The sequence below is a fragment of the Dama dama genome, chromosome 20 (genome assembly GCF_033118175.1).
Source record: "Dama dama isolate Ldn47 chromosome 20, ASM3311817v1, whole genome shotgun sequence".
Classification (NCBI taxonomy): domain Eukaryota; kingdom Metazoa; phylum Chordata; class Mammalia; order Artiodactyla; family Cervidae; genus Dama; species Dama dama.
In genome coordinates, this window is record NC_083700.1 from 82,949,166 (window position 1) to 82,971,202 (window position 22,037).

At 38.8% G+C, this 22,037-nt stretch overlaps 1 protein-coding gene across 1 annotated transcript in view; it reads left to right on the plus strand.

The window, feature by feature from the left end:
* The first annotated feature begins 6,406 nt into the window (after positions 1-6,406).
* C20H1orf87 (chromosome 20 C1orf87 homolog) overlaps positions 6,407-22,037 on the plus strand; it is a 148,457-nt gene continuing 132,826 nt past the window's right edge. The window contains exons 1-2 of the mRNA XM_061120016.1: positions 6,407-6,574; positions 13,682-13,716. The gene's annotated coding sequence lies outside the window, so the exon portion shown is untranslated. The remainder of the gene's footprint in view (positions 6,575-13,681; positions 13,717-22,037) is intronic.

A 22,037-nucleotide genomic window follows, 5' to 3' on the forward strand; every position in this document is an offset into this window, starting at 1 on the left:
TAGCTATTTAGAAAGTTATATTTCCAGTTAAAACAGTCCACCAAATGGAGAAGTCCCTAGACTCAGACAGCCTCATTAGTTAATTCTTCCATATATTTAAGGGGAAAATATCAATCTTGCCCAAATTTTCCCACATAAGAGAAAAGAGTAGCTAACTTTATGAGATCAGTATAACCTTTATTCAACAACCTGGCAAGGATATTGGAAAAAAGGGAAATGTCAGAGAAATCTCTCTCAAGAACATGTAAAAAATTCTAAATAAAATATCAAGTCCAATTCAGCACTATATAAAAATGATAGCACCCCAAGCCAAATAGGGCTTACTCCAGAAACAAAAATTCCTGGTTGGTTTAGCAAAGTTCAATCCATGTAATTTAGCACATTAAAAGAAAAAGAATAAAAAATATGATAACTTCAATACATGAAAGCTTTTGATAAAATCCAATATATTTCCTTCTAAAAATCCCTAGCAAACTTGGAATGGACTGAACTTTCTTAATTGGATAAATGCTATCATTATCATTCAAAACTTCACATCAAATATTCTTTGTAGCCCCATAAACTGTGGCCCACAAGGCTCCTCTGCCCATGGAATTTTCAAAGCAAGAATACTGGAGTGGGGTGCCATGTCCTCCTCTGGGGGATCTTTCAGACCCACAGATAAAACCCGCATCTCTTACATCTCCTACCACTAGCACCACCTGGGAAGCCATATCAAATAGCATACTTAGTGAAATATTGAAACTATTTTCCCTGAAATTGAGAATGTGAAAAGAATGCTTGACACTACCATTTCTATTCAACATTGTACTCAGCACCAGGCTAGAACAATAAGAGAAAAAAATTAAAACCATAAGAACTGGTATGGAAGAAATTAAAAAGTCCATATTTACAGATGACGTGATTATATGCAGTAGACAATCGGAAAGAAAATACAGTTAGAACAAGTGAAAGTAGCAACGTTAATATTAAAGTGTTTATATATAGCCATCAGTTCAGTTCAGTTCAGTCGCTCAGTCATGTTTGACTCTTTGCGACCCCATGAATTGCAGCACGCCAGGCCTCCCTGTCCCATAACCAATAGAAAATGTTTTAAAACAATACCATTTATACTAGCAAAGACATGAAGTACTTCAAAAATTTAAAAAAAGATGTGTAAGACTTCAGAACTCACAACTATGAGACATTACTGGAAAAAAAGGAGATCAAATTAAATGAAGTAATATACCATGCTTATTTACTGGAAAACTCATACTGTTGGTTCAATAATACCCCATTCAACATCTGCAGCAGAACTAGTTATTATTGTAAAAAAAAAAAAAAAAAAATGACCAGTCAATTCTAAACTTTATAAAGAATTACAAAAGGCTATGAATATTCAAGAAAATCTTTAAAAAGGCAATGCTGTAAGATTTACCTACCAAATATCAAAACTTGTTTAAATGTATATTGATTAAGACATTGTACCATTGGTGTACAGAAAGATAAATATGCCAATAGAAAACAAGGGAGTGTTAAAAATTAAACTCATATGTATATGGTCACTTGGTTTGGATAGTCTCAGCAGTGTAGTCAGGAAATAATGGACTTGGCAATAAATGCTTCCAGGTCAATTGGAAATTATCATGGAAAAAGTGAACCCTGATTCCTTCTTAGCAAGAAACAAAAACTAATTCCCAATGAAATGTAGATCTAAATGTGAAAAATAAAACAGATTCCCTGAAGTAATTTGTACAAAAATCTGTGCAACTGCAGCAGTCACTTAACTGGCAAATACCAAGCCCTGTGCTATTCTTCAATCACACCAAGTAGGTATTTTATACCCGTTTTACGGGTGAGTATAATGAGGTTTCAAGAAATTAGATTCCTATGAAAAGTTACAAAACTAGTAAAGACAGAAGCAAGGATAGGAATCCCTGTTGATGTGATTTTCAGACTATATTCTCAACTGCCACCCTCTCCTGCTAACCCAACGGCCAACAGTTATCTATTGTGGAATGGGGGAAAGGGAGAGAGGCCCAAGAGGGAGGGGATATATATAATTATAACTGATTTACATTGTTGTATGGCAGAAACCAACCCAATATTGGAAAGCAGTTTTCCTCCAATTAAATAATTTTCTAAATAGTTACCTAGATACAGATTTTGAAAGGCTAAGTAAAGAGCAAGGTCTAAAGCTCTCCCACATCCCAAACTGTGTTCCTAATTATTTCTCTTCCTTTATCTTTGATGAACAGAGAAGATGTTCCTCAGGAAAGGAGAAGTGATGACATGGCAACCACCTAACATCCTCCAAAGCTGTCTGGAGATGGATCTCTGGACGTGTTTGTGGTTTGCACATGCCAGTGAAGGCAACGGGACTCTCAGACGATGTGACTCAAGTACACTGACTTCATCATTCACTAAAGAAAAAGCAGTCCTTTGCTCTGGAAACAAGTATGTTCCTTCCATCACTCAGAAAGACCTCCTTGCTCACAAGCTAACGTTGGTCTCAGGCTGATGTGGCACCTGCAAAGTCAAGACCACACTGAAAACCCTCAGAATGATGTCATCATTCCCCTTGCACTTCTTCCATCCTGACAGCACTTTCCCTTGACTTGTTTCAATACCTTAGCATTCAGTGTCCTACTGTTCTGGAAATCTCATTAAAACATGTTTGTGGTTCACCTAAGGGGTGATCTGATGGCCTCAGCACAATTAATCCTTATCACACATCTTTAGGGTAGCTTATTGGATTCCCATTTCAAACTGGAGGAGAGTGAAGGTCAGAAGATAAAAAGGGGTGTGTTCAGGACCACTCAAATATTAAGGGACAGAGCTAGGATCTATCAGATACTAGAGACCAGACTTTTTTCTACATGCGCCTATGCAATGCCTACAGTTGGAGACCCGTATGAATAGCAAAATGTCTTGAAAAGAGGGAGGAGTGTGAGAAACAAAAAATCAGACAAACACAAAAACTTTAGTAACCAAGGGCTAAATAAAGGGCCAATCTTGCCTATTTCAGTAGCCTCGAAAACATTCGTAATTGAATTGCACTAGAATTATTCAGTTTCAATTTACAATTAATCAGGTCCACTTATACATGCATTCATTAGTCAGGCCCTTAGTTAACAGTAGATACCAGGTACTAGGCTAAGAAATGGAATGATGATGATGATGGTGACAATGAGAGAAAACTACCTACCCTCGCTGACCTTACCATCTAACCAGAAAGTTAAACAATTATATTAGCAACATGATAAAGTGTGTTGTCTGTTATGACAGTGGAAATTATAACCAAGATCAAGTAAAAAGTGCAATCATGATTAGAGTTTTGTTGTCAAGAAGGCACGAAGGTGTAAACAAATATAAAACAAAATATTGTTAAAATAAGTTTGGAATATTTATATGTACTTGCCTTAATAACTAGAAAAAAATGTTAACTTTGGGGGGATAATCAGAATACATAAGAGATTTTAGTAATACAATGGATAATCTGCCCTTGTTTTACAGTAAAATCAAAGCTCATTAACATGTCCAGTTCTACCTTCTGTGTCTAGAGCAAGGTCTTTGGAGGCACAAACACTGAACATATTTATCAAGTGTGTCATTAATTTTTTCTGGTCCTTTTTATTTCTATTATAAAAAGGCATTCCATTCATAAGAATATCTGGCCCAGGGAATTCCCTGGTGGCCCAGTGGCTAAGACTCTGCGCTCCCGATACAGGGGGGCTGGGTTCGATCCCTGGTCAGGGAACTAGATCCCACGTGCCACAACTAAGACTCTATGCACCCAAATAAATAAAAATAAATATTATTAAAAAAAAAAAGAAGAATATTGGGCCCAGAGTTATAAGAATCAAGGAAAACAGTCTATATAAACAAAACATGTTACTCAGAAATTTTTTGGTTGCAAATGCCAAAAGTCTAATTTTACTAGCTTTAAAATTATATTTGTTAGAAACTTCGATCTACACAAAAACCTGCACATAGATGCTTATAGGAACTTTAGTCATAAGTATCAAAACATTGGAGCAACCAAGATGTCCTTCAGTAGGTGAATGGTTCAATAAACTGTGGTACATCCAGACAGCGGAGATTTATTATTCAGCTTTAAAAAGAAATGAGCTATCAAAGCTATGAAAAAACATGGAGGAAACTTAAAAACGTATTACTTCGTGGAAGAAGCCGGCCTGAAAGGACTACATACTATATGATTCCAACTACGTGACATCTGAAAAAGGCAAACCTATGGAGACAGTGAAAGAATCAGTTGTTGCCAGGGAGGAGGAGAGAGGATGGGGGTAAATAGAGCACAAAGGACTTTTAGGGCAATGAAGCTCCTCTGCATGATACTATTGGGTTGGCCAAAAATCTCTTCAGATTTTTCCATTACAGCTTATGGGAAAAACCTGAACAAACTTATTGGCCAACTCATTACAATGGTAGAAGCGTATTATAAATTTGTCCAAACCCACAAAATGTTCAACACCAAGAGTGAACCATAATGCAAATTATGGACTTTGGGTGGTTATAATGGGTCAATGTAGGTTCATCAGTGGTCACAAATGTACAGCCCTGGTGGGGATGATGGGGTGAGGCTAACCGCGTGTAGGGGCAGGAGGATATGGGAAATCTCTGTACCTTCCTCTCAACCTCGTGATGAACCTAAACCTGTTCTAAAAGAAAACAGTCCTTTTTTAGTGGTCCTTACTGACTCTGAGGACTGGAAAGCGGATCTAATGTGGTGGATCTCCCCTCCTGCACTGCTGGGCCTAGGGGCTTAAAGGATGCAACCAGAATGCTCTCCATCTCTTGCCTTTGTTATTCCATTAACTTCATTCTTTCCTACTGTAAGCAGTCTTCTTACCTCTGTTTACTATCCTGGTTGGCAGTCCTGTAGGAGAGACAGTCTCTCCCTCCACTCTTACATAAATCTCAGGGATCCTGGCCAGCCAGGCTTTTCTCTTGGAGCCATCCCTAAAGTCAGTAAATACAGGGGTCCCCAACCTCCAGGACCTAATGCCCGATGATCTGAGGTGGAGCTGATGTAATAATAATAATAGAAATAAAGTACACAATAAATGTAATGTGCTTGAATCATTCCCAAACCACCCCTCATCCCACTCCCATTCATGGAAAAATTGTCTTCCAGGAAACTGGGCCATAGTGCCCAAAACACTGGGGATTGCTGAGTTAATAGGACTAGAGTGAGAGTATTATTGTGACTGGTGGGCCTGGTCACACTGACCCCGTGGTGACACAGGAGGGCAGGTGGGATTCGCAGTTCTATCAGAATACTGTGTACTTTGTTCTGAAGGAGGGGTGACTCCCCGAGGAAGAAGAGGGGATACAGAGAAGCGTCTTGGAGAGTCAGATCTGCATGATCCACTACACATAGTGTACTTAAGATCTGTGGATTTCTACATACACTTTAGCTATGTGATCTAGGCCTACATATTTCTCTGCTCTGTGCTTCATTTTCCTCATCTAAAAAATAAGGCATTTCCTTTGTAAGCATTAAACGGAATAATAAACCCCAGATGCTTGGGACCTTGCACATAGAATTGCTCTACAGAAGGCAGCCATTACTAATAAGATTAATTCCCATCTCAAAGACCTGGGAACAAAGGCTCAGAGAGGTTCTAATTTGCCCTTGGCCATGTCCATTGAACACCCCCATGGAGAAACAGAACAACAAGCACAAGAGCCTGGAGCCTTGCAGACGTCCTCTGCACTCTGGGAATTATACAAATGATTTCTCGAGGATGACATCTGGTCCTGAGGGAGATAAGGCTCACTGTTAGCTGTGCTTAAGGACAATCGCATGATCATCATAATGTCTTGTGCTGCATGGTGCTTTTATTTTTCAAAGTGTTTCCCATCAATTACATCATTTTACTCTTAAATATCCCTATGAGTCAAGGAAGACATTATCACCATTAGTTGTTGTTCTTATTATTGATTTTTTTTAATGCTCTGCTTGTTATAGAACAAATACAGTCTTTCCCATTTTTAAACTGTTTCTAATATATTGTTTCATGAATTCTGGTGCTTGGCTTTCTCTGGCTTGAATTGTTGTCTCCAAATTGAAAGTGGCAAATTTCCTTGACAAATACACCACAAGATGGTTTAGGGTGAGACCAAGGAGTAGGAGAGATGGAAAATGAATTTTTACATACAAACAAATGACAAAAACTGTGTTTTCCGATTCTGAACTTCTGTAGAAGCTGGAGTCAGGAGGACCAAGGAATCTGTGAACTAGCTAACACCACAAGTTAGCAGCTGTTCACATGAGGCCCTGACAATTGCCAAATGAGTGCATTTCAAAATGTAAACAGAGCCAGTGGAAAGTCTGGGCCTTGTGAAATCTTGAAATCTGCCAGATTACTCCAGCTGCATGGAAATGAGTTCTTACCTTCTTTTCTCATTATACAGAGTAGAAAGTCTGATGCAGAAAAGAGGTTTATCCAGGAAAAGGTCGGGAGTCCCAGATCCTAACACAACTCTGCCACTGACTGCCTTTTAGGAAAGAGACACAAGAGCCCCATTCGCTCCTGAAGAGTGAAAATATCGGGAACTTCTGAGGAAGGTAGGTCTGAATGTAAATCTAGCTTTCCTACATTCTGAGTGCATGACATGCTATATAATTATCTGAGCTCTAATTTCATCACACAAACTGCTTCTATTTGAAGACTAAATAGCATCAATATGTACAAAGACCTAATATAGTGTTTGCCACATAGTAGGGATCAATAATTATTAGTTTCTCTTTCCCTAGAGCAAAACAAACAATTAAGTCTATGTATATATATGATAAATAGCTATATATGCATAGGTAGATAGATACTTTAATTATATTCATATATAACTACTGTGATAAAATTAAAACTTTCAGTTATTTAAAATGATTACCAATACAATTAATATGCAATATATACTAAACTTTTTATACTTTGTATTATTTCAAATTCTCAAATATTCCATCTTTAAAAAGAATATAATTGTGTACAAGCCAGGATTAGGATCACTATTTTCTCTCATATAGTAATTATTTAAGGACCTCCTATGCTCCATGCATATGCATGTGTGTGTGATAAGTCGCTTTCGACTTTGTGACCCTATGGACTATAGCCTGCCAGGCTACTCTGTCCATGAAATTCTCCAGACAAGAACACTGGAGTGGGTTGCCATGCCCTCCTGCAGGAGATCTTCATGACCCAGGGATCAAACCCACGTCTCTTGTGTCTCCTGCATTTTCAGGCAGGTTCTTTACTACTAGCGCCACCTTGGAAGCTCTTCGTGCCTATAATGACTAGTAAAACAGATGAGTTCTCCACCCTGCATCTAAAAGTTTAGGCAATGAGGACAAATAATTGTTCCTCCCTGGAGAAAGTACTTAGGAAGGATATCTGGGGAACACATTAAAGGGCCATCAGATTCATCCTCAACAGCATTTAACCAGGTGAAAGCATAAGCGAGGATTCTAGATAGAGCAAAGGGCATGTTCGCCTTCACTCTGTGGAGGAAGCCAAGAGATGTTCCCTAAGGCAGAATCCATGGTAAATGATTGGCCAGAGATAAGATCCTTATCTAAAAATATAAAACAAGCAGTCAACATATGATAAAGGTCTACCTTTTCAAGAAATTTTATCTTTTTCTCTAAAACGATTGGTGCACACATCTGCAAAAACAGAAAGAAGCTGAGCTGCTTCTTTTGCTTTTTGGTATCCAAAAATTCTTGAATGGGTCTCAACCCATCCAATGCCTTATGGGAAATCTAGCTTCACAGCCTGATTAAATCACTCACCAGTCACATGTCTTTGGGCAAATCATTTAACACCGAGGCCTCAGTTTCCCCATTACCCAATGTTGACAGTCCTCAATCAATTCACTCTTCTTTTCAAACACTCACATGAAACCAGCACTTTAATGAGAAAGTGTATTTTGATGTCACCCCTGCCCAATGATTTTATGCATTTATCATAAAGCCTGATTTTATCATCAGCTGGTTACTGCTTATTTTTTAAAAAATGGAAACATCCCTATATAATAAGACTCTTGTGGGAATGGCAAGGGAATTGGAACTCACTTATAAAAATCACGTAGCAAAATGTTTTAGCTGTTGGTTCATTCCAGCCTAGTCTGTGCTTTGCATGAAAAATGAGCTCATCTTTGAATGTAGCAAATTCTGCTTGTTTGGGTAGTGCTTCTGATCAAGACATATATATTTTCCCTCAGTCACAGGAAAACAAATTGTCAGTGGCATATTGCTTTGCTATTTCAACCATTTGCTGGATCTCCAACCTCCAAAATGTCTTAAACAGAAGCATGAAGCATGAACAGGCCAAACTAGAGAACCCAGTATTTATGAGCCTATTCGAACCTTGTAAAGATCTGATCAGCAAATATGCCAATTGATACACCATAATGTTTTACAACTGCAGTTGTCTTGGTCTATAAAACTTATAATTCTGAAGGGATTTCTGCTTTCTTTGCAGACATTTCTGTTTTACTGCCACCTAGTGGTGTATATTAGATCCAGCAGTATTCCTGCTAGAATTTTAGAAGGCAGGCCATTAAAAAAAAAAAAAAAAAAGACACAAATGATCCTAGCACGCATCTTTCTCTCCTGTCTCACTCATCCCACCTTCTCCATCCAATAATCCCCTCCACTTACACATATAACCACAATATTCCAGGCAATATCTGTTAGGCTATAGTATGGATTATGACCTAGGAGGTAGAAAAAGCCCCAAATCTATCTTTTCCAAAGAGCCCTGACCTTTCTGATCTTTAATATCTACCAGACCATAAACAAAGCTGACATTTTCACCCCCACTTGGCTCCTCTTTCAAATATGCCTGCCGACTTCTGACAACAGACACCAAGAAGGTGGTGGTGTTGAAGGGCCAGAATTGGTTTCTCAGGGGCATACCAGGCTGGCCTTGGCAGACTCATTGCTCAGGACCAGAACATCCCCATGAGAATGTCAAGCAGAGTTCTTTTCTAAGAAATTCCTAGGGCACCAGCCAAACGAAGCAAAAGAACCCCAATCACAATGTATACTAAGCATACAGAGAAAAGAAAGGCCCCACGTTACAGAAGCTGTCAGGCTTCCCACAGAAATATTGGTTCTATGCCTGCAAAGCAACGGTGAGCCCCATCAGACCAATGATTTTCAACGTGAGGAAGTAGAACCCCCACAGTAAGCATCTGAAGTAGGGGTGGCCTATATTTTGATTGCCACGATGAATGGAACACGTCCCTGGGAACTAGTGCTCCTGAGTTGCACAAATGCAGGCTGTTTCTTCAGTCATATCTGACTCTGTGACCCCATGGACTGTGGCCTGCTAGTCTTCTCTGTCTGGGATTCTCCAGGCGAGAATACGGGAGTAAGTTGCCATGCCTTCCTCCAGGGGATCTTCTCAATCCAGGGATGGAACTTTTGTCTCCTGCGGTTCCCGCGTTATCAGGCAGATTCTTTACCACTGAGCCACTGGGGGGATGGGGTGGGGGGTTCTAAATGTCCTTCAATGGTCTAGACAGTCCTGCACAATGAAGAATGTTCTGTCCAGAATGCAAATACTATCTCCCACAGAGAAACAGCATTCACTCAAGGATGGGGTTGATTCCTCACTTGTTTTATTCTTTAATAAAGACTTTTCTGAGCTCCTTCATGTCAGGCCTTGGGTTAGAATCTGTGGATCTGGTACTAAAGACACAACCTCCCATAAATTTCAAAGGACCCCAGTGAGTATTCCATTCATTCTCACCCACACTGTTCTTTTGTTGATTTTCATTTTCTCCCTTGGGGATATGGTAACTAGCCAGGAAGCTGCGTGAAGACAGTGCACCCTTGTCACAGTCACAGATGAGAAGGCTTACCAGGAAGATGTTGATTATGTTTCAAGCATGCTATGGTCCAGCACACTCTAAATATCACAACCCTTAAGAGACTCTAGTAGTGCTGCATTCTGATTCTCATTGAGTTCATACTAAAGTGGAAGGAAATACTCTTCTTTTCTCTCTTGTATTACTCTTTGTCACTTGCTTACCAAACAAGTGCTGCTTCTGTCTCTGTGTCTCAGAGTCTCCCCACATCATCTCCTTACCATCTACTTCTAGCTATGTATAGACTTGAGTACGTGGATGGGACACCTACTTTTCAAACAGCATGATGTCCATCCTATTTCAGGCTAATTCCTAGGTATCCACATGGAAACACTTTATTATTTTCCTTCAGCAACCTCTGGAAAAAATCCCTCATGCAAACCCACCTGAGGCCGTATTCACCAGGTTAGTTCATCCGATACATTAAATCCCAGTTTAGACTCAATCTGGAATACCCCTTCCCCTCGCATAAGAGCTAATCAGTGTCCTTGTGTTGATGAGAAAGAGAGAGATGGATAGAGGATAGATACGATGTGATAAAATACCACATGTAAAATGCTTGACACAGACTAGGCTCTTAATTAAATGTAGCTGTTATCCTTAAAACATTTTTGCTCAATCCTGCTATTATCAATGCCATTTTAAAGACGAGAAACTGAGGCTCATAGTCAAAGAGCAATTAGTTCGTAAAGTCAGGATTCTGGCTTATTACTCTCTGACACAGGCACTTTTGACAAATCATATTAGGTCTACATTCTGTTCTACATAAGAGAAAGATATTTTAAGAGCATGTAACATGTTAATATCACATTCAGGCAACTGCATATATACACATTATGTTAGTGTTCTTCTTCCCTTAAATGTGGCTTTCTTTCTCGTCACATTCTGATGAGGAGACATCCTTTGGGAGCTGTGGTCTATACTGGTTACATTGAAACTTGCAGCCGAAGCCAACTTATGTCCCACACAATGTACACCAATTTATGTTGCTCTAGAGATAATAAAGGTTATGGAAATAAGTAGGTATCTGTCTTTCATTATGTGTGGTGGGTGGATAAACCATAAACAATATTTCCTTCATTTGAAAGTGATAAATGCAACAGATGGGGAAATTTCTGTTAATAGTATATCAGAAACCTTTCATATCTCTATTTTGTTTGTAAATACAATCTTGCTCTGAATCACAGTGATTTTCTGCAAGTGTGGGTGTGGTAGACATTACTTGGGCTCCTCGGTATCCATGTCCTCCTCATTTCCTGACGCACAGAGACCATACTTCCCAGGCCCTGTTTGCATTAGGGAGAGCCATGGTACTCATCTGGCCAATAGGCTGTAAGCAGAAGCAGTGTACACACGGTTTCCAAAGCAGAGTACCTTAGCTCCAGATGGGTAACCTTTCAGAACTTTCTTCTTGCAACAGCCATCACAGAAACATGTGTTGAAATGGAGGTGCCATAGGGTTCACAGAGATCAGATTACTGAGCCAACAAACACACAGGATAATTGTCCTAGAGAATTGCCCAAGTCCACAGCAGAATTTAGATAAATAAAAATAAACTTTTGACTTTTGTTTTCTTAAGCCTCTGAGACTTAAGTGTTGTCCCTTAACAACATAAGAGACATGACTTAGACTTGCCTGACTCACCCTGTGGGTGAGGTCAATTTCATACCGTAAAATAGCATACACATCCTTCTGTCCTAAACCAGAAAAATAGATGTATTTTAATCTCATGCTCAAGGTCTTCTACAAACTGGCCCAAACCTACCTTCCAAAATTATCTTCTATCACCACCAAATGAAACTAGACATCATTTTTTTTTTTTTTTTTTTAAAACCACATCTCACAATTTCTTACGGCTTCCCAGGTGATGCTAGTGATAAAGAACCTGCCTGCCAATGCAGGAGACATAAGAGATGCAGGTTCAGTTCCTGGGTTGGAAAGATCCCCTTGAGGAGGGCATGGCAACCCATTCCAGTATTCTTGCCTGGACAACCCCATGGACAGAGGAGCCTGGCGGGCTATATAGTCCATAGGGTCACACAGTCAAACACCACTGAAGCGACTTGGCACACAAACGCACACAATTTCTTCCTCTTTTAAAAAATCTGTTATTCCCTTGCATAGCATATTCTCTTTCTTTCACGCATACCAAATTAATTCCTATCTTTAAAAAGGCCCAACTCATATGCCAACTCTTTCCATGAAATCTCCCCTAATCCCACTATTCTGAAGTAATATCTCTTTTCTTTAGATTTTCATACTTTTGTTGCTCCTTCTAACTGCATATATTGTGTTATGATTATTTTACATATAACTATGTTAGTCTCAGGTGTGCGGCATAAAGATTTGAAATATGTATTTATAGTGAAATGATTACCCCAGTTTACTCAATATCCATCACCACACAGGGTGAAATTTTTTTCCTGTGATGAGAACTTTTAAGATCTACTCTCTTAGCAACTTTCAAATATACAACACAGTATTATTAACTACAGTCACCATTTCGTACTTCATATCCCCATGACTTAATTTGTAACTGGAAGTTTGTATCTTTTGACCCTCCACACCAACTTTACCACCCCCTACCTCCCAACCTCTGGCAACCACCAACCTGTTTTCCATATCTATGAGTTAAGGGTTTGGGTTTTTTTAAATTTTTGTTTGTATTTTTAGATTCCACAAATAAGTGAGATCATACAATACTTGTCTTTCTTTGCACTTAACATCCTCAAGGTCCAACCATGCTATAGTGAATGATAAGATTTTCTTCCTTTTTATGGCTGAGTAATATTCATATATATGTCAAAACCTTTGCCTATTTTTTAATTGAATTAATTATAATTTTATTGTTGAGTTATATAAAAGTTTTAATTTGTCTTGCTAGAACTTTTTTCTATTACTATAGTATATTTTTACTGTGAGATCTACGACATACAATTTTGTAACTTGCTTTTCAAATTTAATATATTGTGATTATCTTTCCATGTGTATATCTAATTACACCACTTCTAATGGTGTAGAAGTGGTTTGTGGTTCGTTAGATGAATCTTCTATAATCTGAAATCTAATACTTTTAATACAGGATTTATTTAAAAGAAAAAAAAATGGTCATACTGCATCTACATCTTTGAACACTTGTACAATCATTTTTAATTGGGGTATAATTGACACATAACATTAGTTTCAAGTGTACAATATAATGATTTGATGTTTACATGCATTGATAAATGGTCAATGCAAGTCTAGTTAACATCTATCACCACACATAGTACAGTTTTTTTTTTCCCTTGGTATGAGAACTTTTAAGATCTACTTTCTGAGTAACTTTCAAATGTGCAAAATGGTGTTATAAACTATAGTCACCATACCATATATCCCCATGACTTGTTTATATCTGTAAGTTTGTAACTTTTGACTCCCTTAACTCATTTTACCCACTGTCCACCCCCTACCCACTGGCAGCCACTAATCTGTTCTCTCTACTTATGAGTTTGGTTTGCCTTTGCTTTTTGTTTGTTTGCTTATTTCTTATTTAGATTTCACATATGATATAATACACTATTTTTCTCTGACTTTCTCCACTTAGCATAATGCCTCATCCATTTTGTCACAAATGACCAGATATCCTTTTATATGATTGAATAATATTCCTGTATCTATAAAGAGATACATTAGTTACACTTTCTTTATCCATCCATTAATAGACACTTAGTTTGTTTCCATGTCTTAGCTATTGCAAATAATGCTGCAATGAACATAGGGTTCAGGTATCCTTTTCAAGTTAAGGGTTTTCATTTTTTTCAGATAAATATCCAGAAGTGGAATTGCTGGGAACACACGTGAGTTCTGTTTTTAAGTTTTTGAAGAATTTCCATGCTATTTTCCCTAGTGACTGCACCAACCCCTTACCAATATATGATTTTCAAGTATTTCCTCTCACTTAATGGGTGTCCTTTTCATTTTTGTTGGTTTTCTTTGCTCTTCAGAGATTTTTTGTTCAATGTAGTTTTAATTGTTTATCTTTGCTTTTGTTGCCTTTACTTTCAGTGTCAAGTTCAAAAAAATTATCACAACACCATTTACTGAAGAATCTGTTTTTCCTCATTGTATATTTTGGCTCCTTTGTTATTAATTAGTTGACCATCTATGCATGATTTTGTATCTGGGTTCTGTATACTATTCCACTGATCTAGATATTGACGTGTCTGTTCAAAACAGCTGAGACCATGCTGGTTTGATTACTACAGCTTTGTAACACAATTTTAAATCAGGAAACACGAAGCTTTTAGCTTTGTTCTTAAGACTGCTTTGGTTACTCAGATTTTTGATGTGGTTCCATACAAATTTTAGAATCATTTGTTCTGTTTTTGTGAAAGATGCCATTGGATTTTGATATGGATTTCATTGGATCTGTATATTGCTTTATGCTGTATGGACCTCTTAACAATATTAATCTTTCTATTCTTGTATTATCATTATTTATGCCCAATATTTAAAAGATACAGATATCAGTGATACTAATACAGTAAGTTTTATCATAAATTCAACTTGCTCTATCAAGAAGTGTTCTTTCTCTCAACCACTTTATTACTTCCCACCAAAAAGAGGGAGTCTTATCCCAATCAGGCCACTTTAGTAGTGGGGGGGTGTGGTGGTGTGGGTGGGATGTTGGGCATTGAGAAGTCCTGCCTGTATACAAGGTCCCTCTTCTAGACCATGAAGGGGTATTAGGAAATGGAGCAGGCTTCCCTCTTTTCTCACAGCATTCATAAATTGAGGAGTTTATGGCTCTTGGGCTTCATGGCTATTAGGAAGAAGACTGGAAGTGGGAGGAGAGTCAGGGCAGCAGCACTGATATTTACTAAGATTTAGGGTGTGCCAGGACCTGTGATAACTGCTTTACATATACTTTATCATTTGCTATTCCCAAGAGAGCTGGTAAAGAATCCGCCTGCAATGGGGGAGACCTGGGTTCGATCCCTGGGTTGGGAAGATCCCCTGGAGAAGGGAAAGGCTACCCACTCTAGTATTCTGGCCTGGAGAATTCCATGGACACTCCATAGGATTGCAAAGAGTTATACATGACTGAGCAACTTTCACACACACAAGAGCAGCAAGGAGGTGTAGAACATGGTAGATAGTGTATAAACTCTAAAGTCAGACTGCACGTGTTTGAATCCCAGCCCTATCACTATGTAATTATATAATCTAGGAGAAGATATTGAACTTTCCTCTGCCTCGGTTTCTGTAATTGAAAACAATACTCCCTACCTCATAGAAATATTAATAGAATAAATGTGTTGGGTAAAAACTTAGAAGAGGGCCTGCACATAAGGGCAAAACAAATATTGCTTTGAAAAAAAATAATGTTATTACAATCCTCTTACAGATTAGGAAACCAAGGCATAAATGCTAAACCCATTGCCCAAGAACATGCAACAGTAGTGTTGGAGTTGATATTTGAACTCAATCTTCTGGTCTCAGAGACAATGTTCTCAATTCCACCACATAGCCTCTTTGAGGCCTTCAGAATAATTGGACAAGAATGTTACAAAGAATATCCATGCATGGGTGGAGGGATAATTACATGAGACAACCCGTCTGAGACCACCTTTCAACCCTGAGATTCTGTGATTTATAGATGTGAAAACTTGAAAATCAGGTAAGGCTCCTAACAATACAGGGCACAGGTGACCAGAATGGTCCTTCTGTGATTTAGAATTCCTAGTCAGAAGTAATTCTACAGATAGATGTGAATAATTTTAATCATTGTTCCTCCACTAATTTGTTGCAAGACCTTGGGGGAGTTATTCAACCTCCTATCAGACCAGGTTCCTGAACCTTATAACTTTCTGGATACTGTTTCTTCCTCACAGCTAAGGACTCCTCCAGCAATTTCATTCATGGTTCTGCTGTTGTTTTACCCCTAGTGAAATAATTCATTGGTTCAGATAAATTGACATAATCCACACTAGTAAATCGAAGTAGGAAATTCTAGGTATACCTATCTCTTAAATGGAAATAATATAAACTCATGAATTTTGTGGTGGGTGACTTTTTTCCAGAAGGCATGACTTTTCCCAGAAGGCAAAGGGTTTGGGATATTTATGGGACACGAATCATGAAGTGGCAGGTCTGAGGCATGGGGAGCAGAGAAAGGTTGTTGGAATAAGGTGCAGTACTGGTCATTCTGCCAGTTCAAAAGGTCACTGAGTGGACGCCCACGCATGCCCAGTTGAAAGGCCAGTGGTCCTATCCAGTCTTGACTGGCTTGGCTCAAACTAGACACAGCTGACTCCAAGTTTCTAGAAAATAACTCAGGCAAACATCTTATTTAGCTGCCTGAAGGACAAGCAAGTCTTAAAATGACCTTGATTAGTGAAGTCAGGTGAATGGGATTTAACCCTCATGGATTCATTAATACTATTAGTTTACTGAAGACAGCAGACCTAGCTGCCTAAAGACATTGAGAATAGATAGCTTCACAGAACTGGTAACATTTGATCTTGCCTTGAAAGTTAGAAACAGGGTCATGAGGAAAACACTTCAAGCAAAAACAACAACTTCTGCAAAGGCATGAGGGATAAAACTCCATGGAAGGTTTTTTAAGGAATTGCAGGCAATCTGGTGCAGCTTCAGTTAGGTGGGGTGAAGAAGAGGGAGATGAGATTGGAGAAGTGAGTGACAGCCAAATCTGAGAATGCATAACAAAGAATGTGCATATCATCCTGAGAAGGAAGGCTAATGACAAACCCTCACCAAACACCAAACACCATCCTAAGCGTTTGTTAATTCCTTTCAGCTTTACGTGATTGTGGGCATTGGTACTATCCACAAGGAAATTAAGTTTAAAAATAAAGCACAAAGTAACTTGTCTAAAGTAACACTATACTGAATACAGAGTCAAAGTTTGGATCCAAGCAGTTAGGACTTCTTATGGATTGAATTATGGCTAAGTTAGGTGATATTACAATAACAAAAACACCATAGACTGAGTAGCTTAAACAATAACCATTTATTTCTCAAAGTTCTGAAGGCAGAAAATTCAAAATCAAGGTGCCAGCCAACTCAGTTTCCAGAAAGAACCCTCGTCCTGGTTTGCAGAGGTACACTCTCTTGCTGTACCCTCGCAGGATGGAGAGAAAGAGCTCTGGTCCTTCTTTCCTTATGAGTGCCAATCCCATGACCTCATCTAAGCCTACTTACCTCCCAAAGGCCTCAACTCCAATGTCATCATATGAGGGTTAAGGATTCAACATAAGAATGGGAGAAGAACACAGACATTTAGCCAACAGAAAATTTTAAGTCCCACAAATTCACATGCTGAAATCCTAACCCCCAGTATCTCAGAATATGACCTTATATGGAAATAGAATGACTGCAGAGGTAATTAGTTAAGATGAGGTTATACTGGAGCAGACTGGGCAAGAATGTGCACACAGTGAAATATCATGTGAACGTGAAGTCAGAAATTACAAGCCAAGGGAACACCAAATATTGTCGATAAACCAGTAGAAGTAAGGATGCAGGCATGGAAGAGATTTTGCCTCATTACCCTCAGAAGCCACCAACCCTGCTGACACACCTTCTTGGACTTCTGGCCTCTAGAATTGCGAAACAATAAATTTCTGTTTTTAATTTACCCACTGTGTAGTACTTGTTATGGCAACCTAAGTAAACTAATATATGGCCCAAAGTCAACCCATCTAAGCAGTACGATACATGACCTTATTTTTCCAGAGCATGAGAGCATTTTAAGGAGAAAAGAAACTTGGCCATATTTGCATTGTGTTCTAAAACCAGCCTGCCCTCACTCATCTTTTTACCTGACATCCCCCATTAGTCATAAAGATCATTGGCTTGGGTCCTGTATGTTTCTCTGGCCAAAAAAAGTATTATATAATGCCCATATTCTTTGCAACACAGCTCGGCTTACATCAGTATTCGCCCCTTCTCTTTTTGGACAGGGACTTCAATGCAAAATGCCTCAGTTTTATAAATCTTTGATTAAATTGTTCAAAAGAACAGTGCTTTTTTGCTTCCTATTTATAAACTCATTCTATTCTGACTTCTATGGGCAAAAACAAAACATTGGAGACAATTTTTCCTCATCCTTACTCTGTGTGATGGTAAACATAAAATCATGAAGTTGTAGGAGGGGGCATTTTTTGGTCCACTTATTACAGCTATTCTTCTTTTTTGGTTGGAGTGGGGAGCTGACTCTCTTGGATGGAGATGTTTCTCTGGAATCTTTCTCTGGTGACTCATAATCTAAAGCTGTTGAACTCAAGGAAGGCAGTTTCAACTGAAGTATTTAATCTTATTGAGACATTTATTGCACAGTTTTTTGTTTTGTCTTGTTTAATATAAACCACTGGAGAGATGTTTCCCGGTTATGTCATTTCATAAAGTAGGGTGTGAAGTAAAAACTTCCCAGATAAGAAAAGGCCATTGCTTATTAAGAATTCTGTCATAGAATCTGCTTCTCTAAGGGACTTAGAGCCTTAAAGCAATGCCAATAAGAATATTAGCATTAATGCTAACAATAACATGGCTAACTAACATCCACAGAGGAGATATAGACTTGTGGTTATAAAGGCTACTTCTAGAGCCAGACACACCTAGATTTTCACTGCAGCTCTGACTCTCCCTAGCTATGTTCCCTAAGTTTTTTAATCTTCTTTTTTCTTCTTCAGGTTCCTCATCTCTAAAATGGGGATAATAATGCCCTTATTTCATAAAGTTTGGGGGAAGATTAAATGTATATTGAATGAAAAGCTCTAACCACAATGACTGGCATATAATAAATATTCATTAAATGTTAGCTGCTATTGTTATAAACAAGAATACAATATATTGGAAGCCTATTGCATATTAAAGGGTAGGGATGCCTGGCAAGCTGCAGTCCATGGGGTTGCAAAGAGCTGTACATGACTGAGCAACCAAACTACAGCAACAAATTGCATATTAAGTCTCCTAAGATGTTATCTCTAATCCTGATAGCAATCTTCAGGTTAAATACTATTTGTCTCTACTTTAAAGATAAAAGACTTAAATTGCTTGTTCCAGGTCACTTGGCTAGGAAATAGCAAATCAAAGGCTTCCTTGGATCTGAAAAAATATATCAAATTTCATCGTAATACCTTCAAAATGATAAAAGAGCTGCATTATGGAAAGCCTCTCTCCAGTGTTATGTTTCTAGTTAGCATATATAAAACCTCTAAGCCAAGATAAGGTCAAAGGATACTCTTTAGTAGAATATTGGATTTGATCAAGATCAATTTATTCCATCAAGCTTTATCACAGAATTTATAGTAAAACTTTAAATGTCACTCAATTGTTTAACTGCACCCCACATATAAATCTTAGCAACATAAAGTTTAAGCCTTTACATTAGTCAGAACTCTCTGGGTAAAGATTAATGAGGTCCATCTCAAAAAGTCCTAAGTGAAAGGGAAAATTATCACTCCTCTGTTTAGGAAGTCGAGACTCTAGCTTCAGGTATAGCTGGATCTAGGCTCGTTGTCTTGTCATGATTCAGACACTGACTCTATTTTCAGTTCTGATCTGGTTTCCTCCTCTTCTACTGAAAAAACATAGTATGTATTGATATAGATCTCTGCCAGCAGCCTCAACACCTTATCCTCAGTTAAGTTCAGTTCAGTTGCTCAGTCATGTCCGACCCTTTGCAACTCCATGGACTGCAGCACACTAGGCTTCCCTGTCTATCACCAACTCCTGGAGTCTACCCAAATTCATGTCCATTGAGTCAGTGATGCCATCCAACCATCTCATCCTGTCATCCCCTTCGCCTCCTGCCTTCAATCTTTCCCAGCATCAGGGTCTTTTCAAATGAGTCAGCTCTTTGCATCAGGTGGCCAAAGTATTAGAGTTTCAGCTTCAACATCAGTCCTTCCAATGAACATTCAGGACTAATCTCCTTTAAGATGGACTGGTTGGATCTCCTTGCAGTCCAAGGGACTCTCAAGAGTCTTCTCCAACACCACAGTTCAAAAGCATTAATTCTTCAGCACTTAGCTTTCTTTATAGTCCAACTATCACATCCATACATGACCACTGAAAAAACCAAAGCCTTGACTAGATGGACCTTTATTGGTAAAGTAATGTCTCTGCTTTTTAATATGCTATCTAGGTTGGTCACAACTTTTCTTCCAAGGAGTAAGCGTCTTTTAATTTCATGGCTGAAGTCACCATCTGCAGTGATTTTGGAGACCCCAAAAATAATGTCTGCCACTATTTCCACTGTTTCTCCATCTGTTTGCCATGAAGTGATGGGACCAGATGCAGAGATCTTTGTTTTCTGAATGTTGAGCTTTAAGCCAACTTTTTCACTCTCCTCTTTCACTTTCATCAAGAGGCTCTTTAGTTCTTCTTCACTTTCTGCCATAAGGGTGGTATCATCTGCATATCTGAGGTTATTGAGATTTCTCCCAGCAGTCTTGATTCCAGCTTGTGCTTCCTCCAGCCCAGCATTTTTCATGATGCACTCTGCATATAAGTTAAATAAGCAGGGTGACAATATACAGCCTTGATGTACTCCTTTCCCGATTTGTAACCACTCTGTTCTTCCATGTCCAGTTCTAACTATTGCTTCCTGACCTGCATACAGGTTTCTCAAGAGGCAGGTCAAGTGGTCTGGTATTCCCATCTCTTTCAGAATTTTCCACAGTTTATTGTGATCCACACAGTCAAAGGCTTTGGTGTAGTCAACAAAGCAGAAATAGATGTTTTTCTGGAACTCTCTTGCTTTTTCCATGATCCAGCAGATGTTGGCAATTTGATCTCTGGTTCCTCTGCCTTTTCTAAAACCACCTTGAACATCTGGAAGTTCACGCTTCACATATTGTTGAAGCCTGGCTTGAAGAATTTTGAGCATCACTTTGCTAGTGTGTGAAATGAGTACAATTGTGAGGTAGTTTGGGCATTCTTTGGCATTGCCTTTCTTAGGGATTGCAATGAAAACTGACCTTTTCCAGTCCTGTGGCCACTGCGGAATTTTCCAAATTTGCTGGCATATGGAGTGCAGCACTTTCACAGCATAATCTTTTAGGATTTGAAATAGCTCAACTGGAATTTCATCACCTCCAATAGCTTTGTTCGTAGTGATGCTTCCTAAGGCCCTCAGATCATGAACTCCTTATTGCCAAATTCAGACTTAAATCGAAGAAAGTATGGAAAACCACTAAACCATTCAGGTATGACCTAAAATCAAATCCCTAGTGATTATACAGTGGAAGTGACACATGGGTTTAAGGGACTAGATCTGATAGACAGAGTGCCTGATGATCTATGGATGGAGGTTCGCAACATTGTACAGGAGACAGGGATCAAGACCATCCCCAAGAAAAAGAAATGCATGAAAGCAAAATGACAGTCTGAGGAAGCCTTACAAATATCCATGAAAAGAAGACAAACCAAAAGCAAAGGAGAAAAGGAAAGATATACCCATTTGAATGCAGAGTTCCAAAGAATAGCAAGGAGAGATAAGAAAGCCTTCCTCAGTGATCAGTGCAAAGAAATAGAGGAAAACAATAGAATGGGAAAGATAAGAGTTCTCTTGAAGAAAATTAGAGGTACCAAGGGAACATTTCATGCACAGATGGGCTTAATAAGGGACAGAAATGGTATGGACCTGACAGAAGCAGAAGATATTAAGAAGAGGTGGCAAGAATACACAGAAGAACTGTACAAAAAAGATCATAACCCAGATAGTCACAATGGTGCGATCACTCACCTAGAGCCAGACATCCTAGAATGTGAAGTCAAGTGGGCCTTAGGAAGCATCACTACAAACCTTATCTTCACAGGTTACTAAACTGTGACCAGATAGAAGACTTGTTTATCCTCTGATACCTGTGTACTGGTCCTTGATAAGAACTGTTCAGCCTACTTAAGCCTCAGAGTGTGATCAGATCTATAAAGGCACAGGGTTTTGCCTTGGGAGGACTGACCTGGCATTGCATTAATTTCTTATGGCTGTTATAACACATTATCACAAACTTGATGGTTTATAGCAGCACAAATTGGAGCCCAGATACCCAAAAGCATTTTTACTGGTCTAAAGTCAAAGGATCAGCAGGGTATGATTCCTTCTGGAGTCCCTAAGTGAGTGAAGTCACCCAGTCGTGTCCGGCTCTTT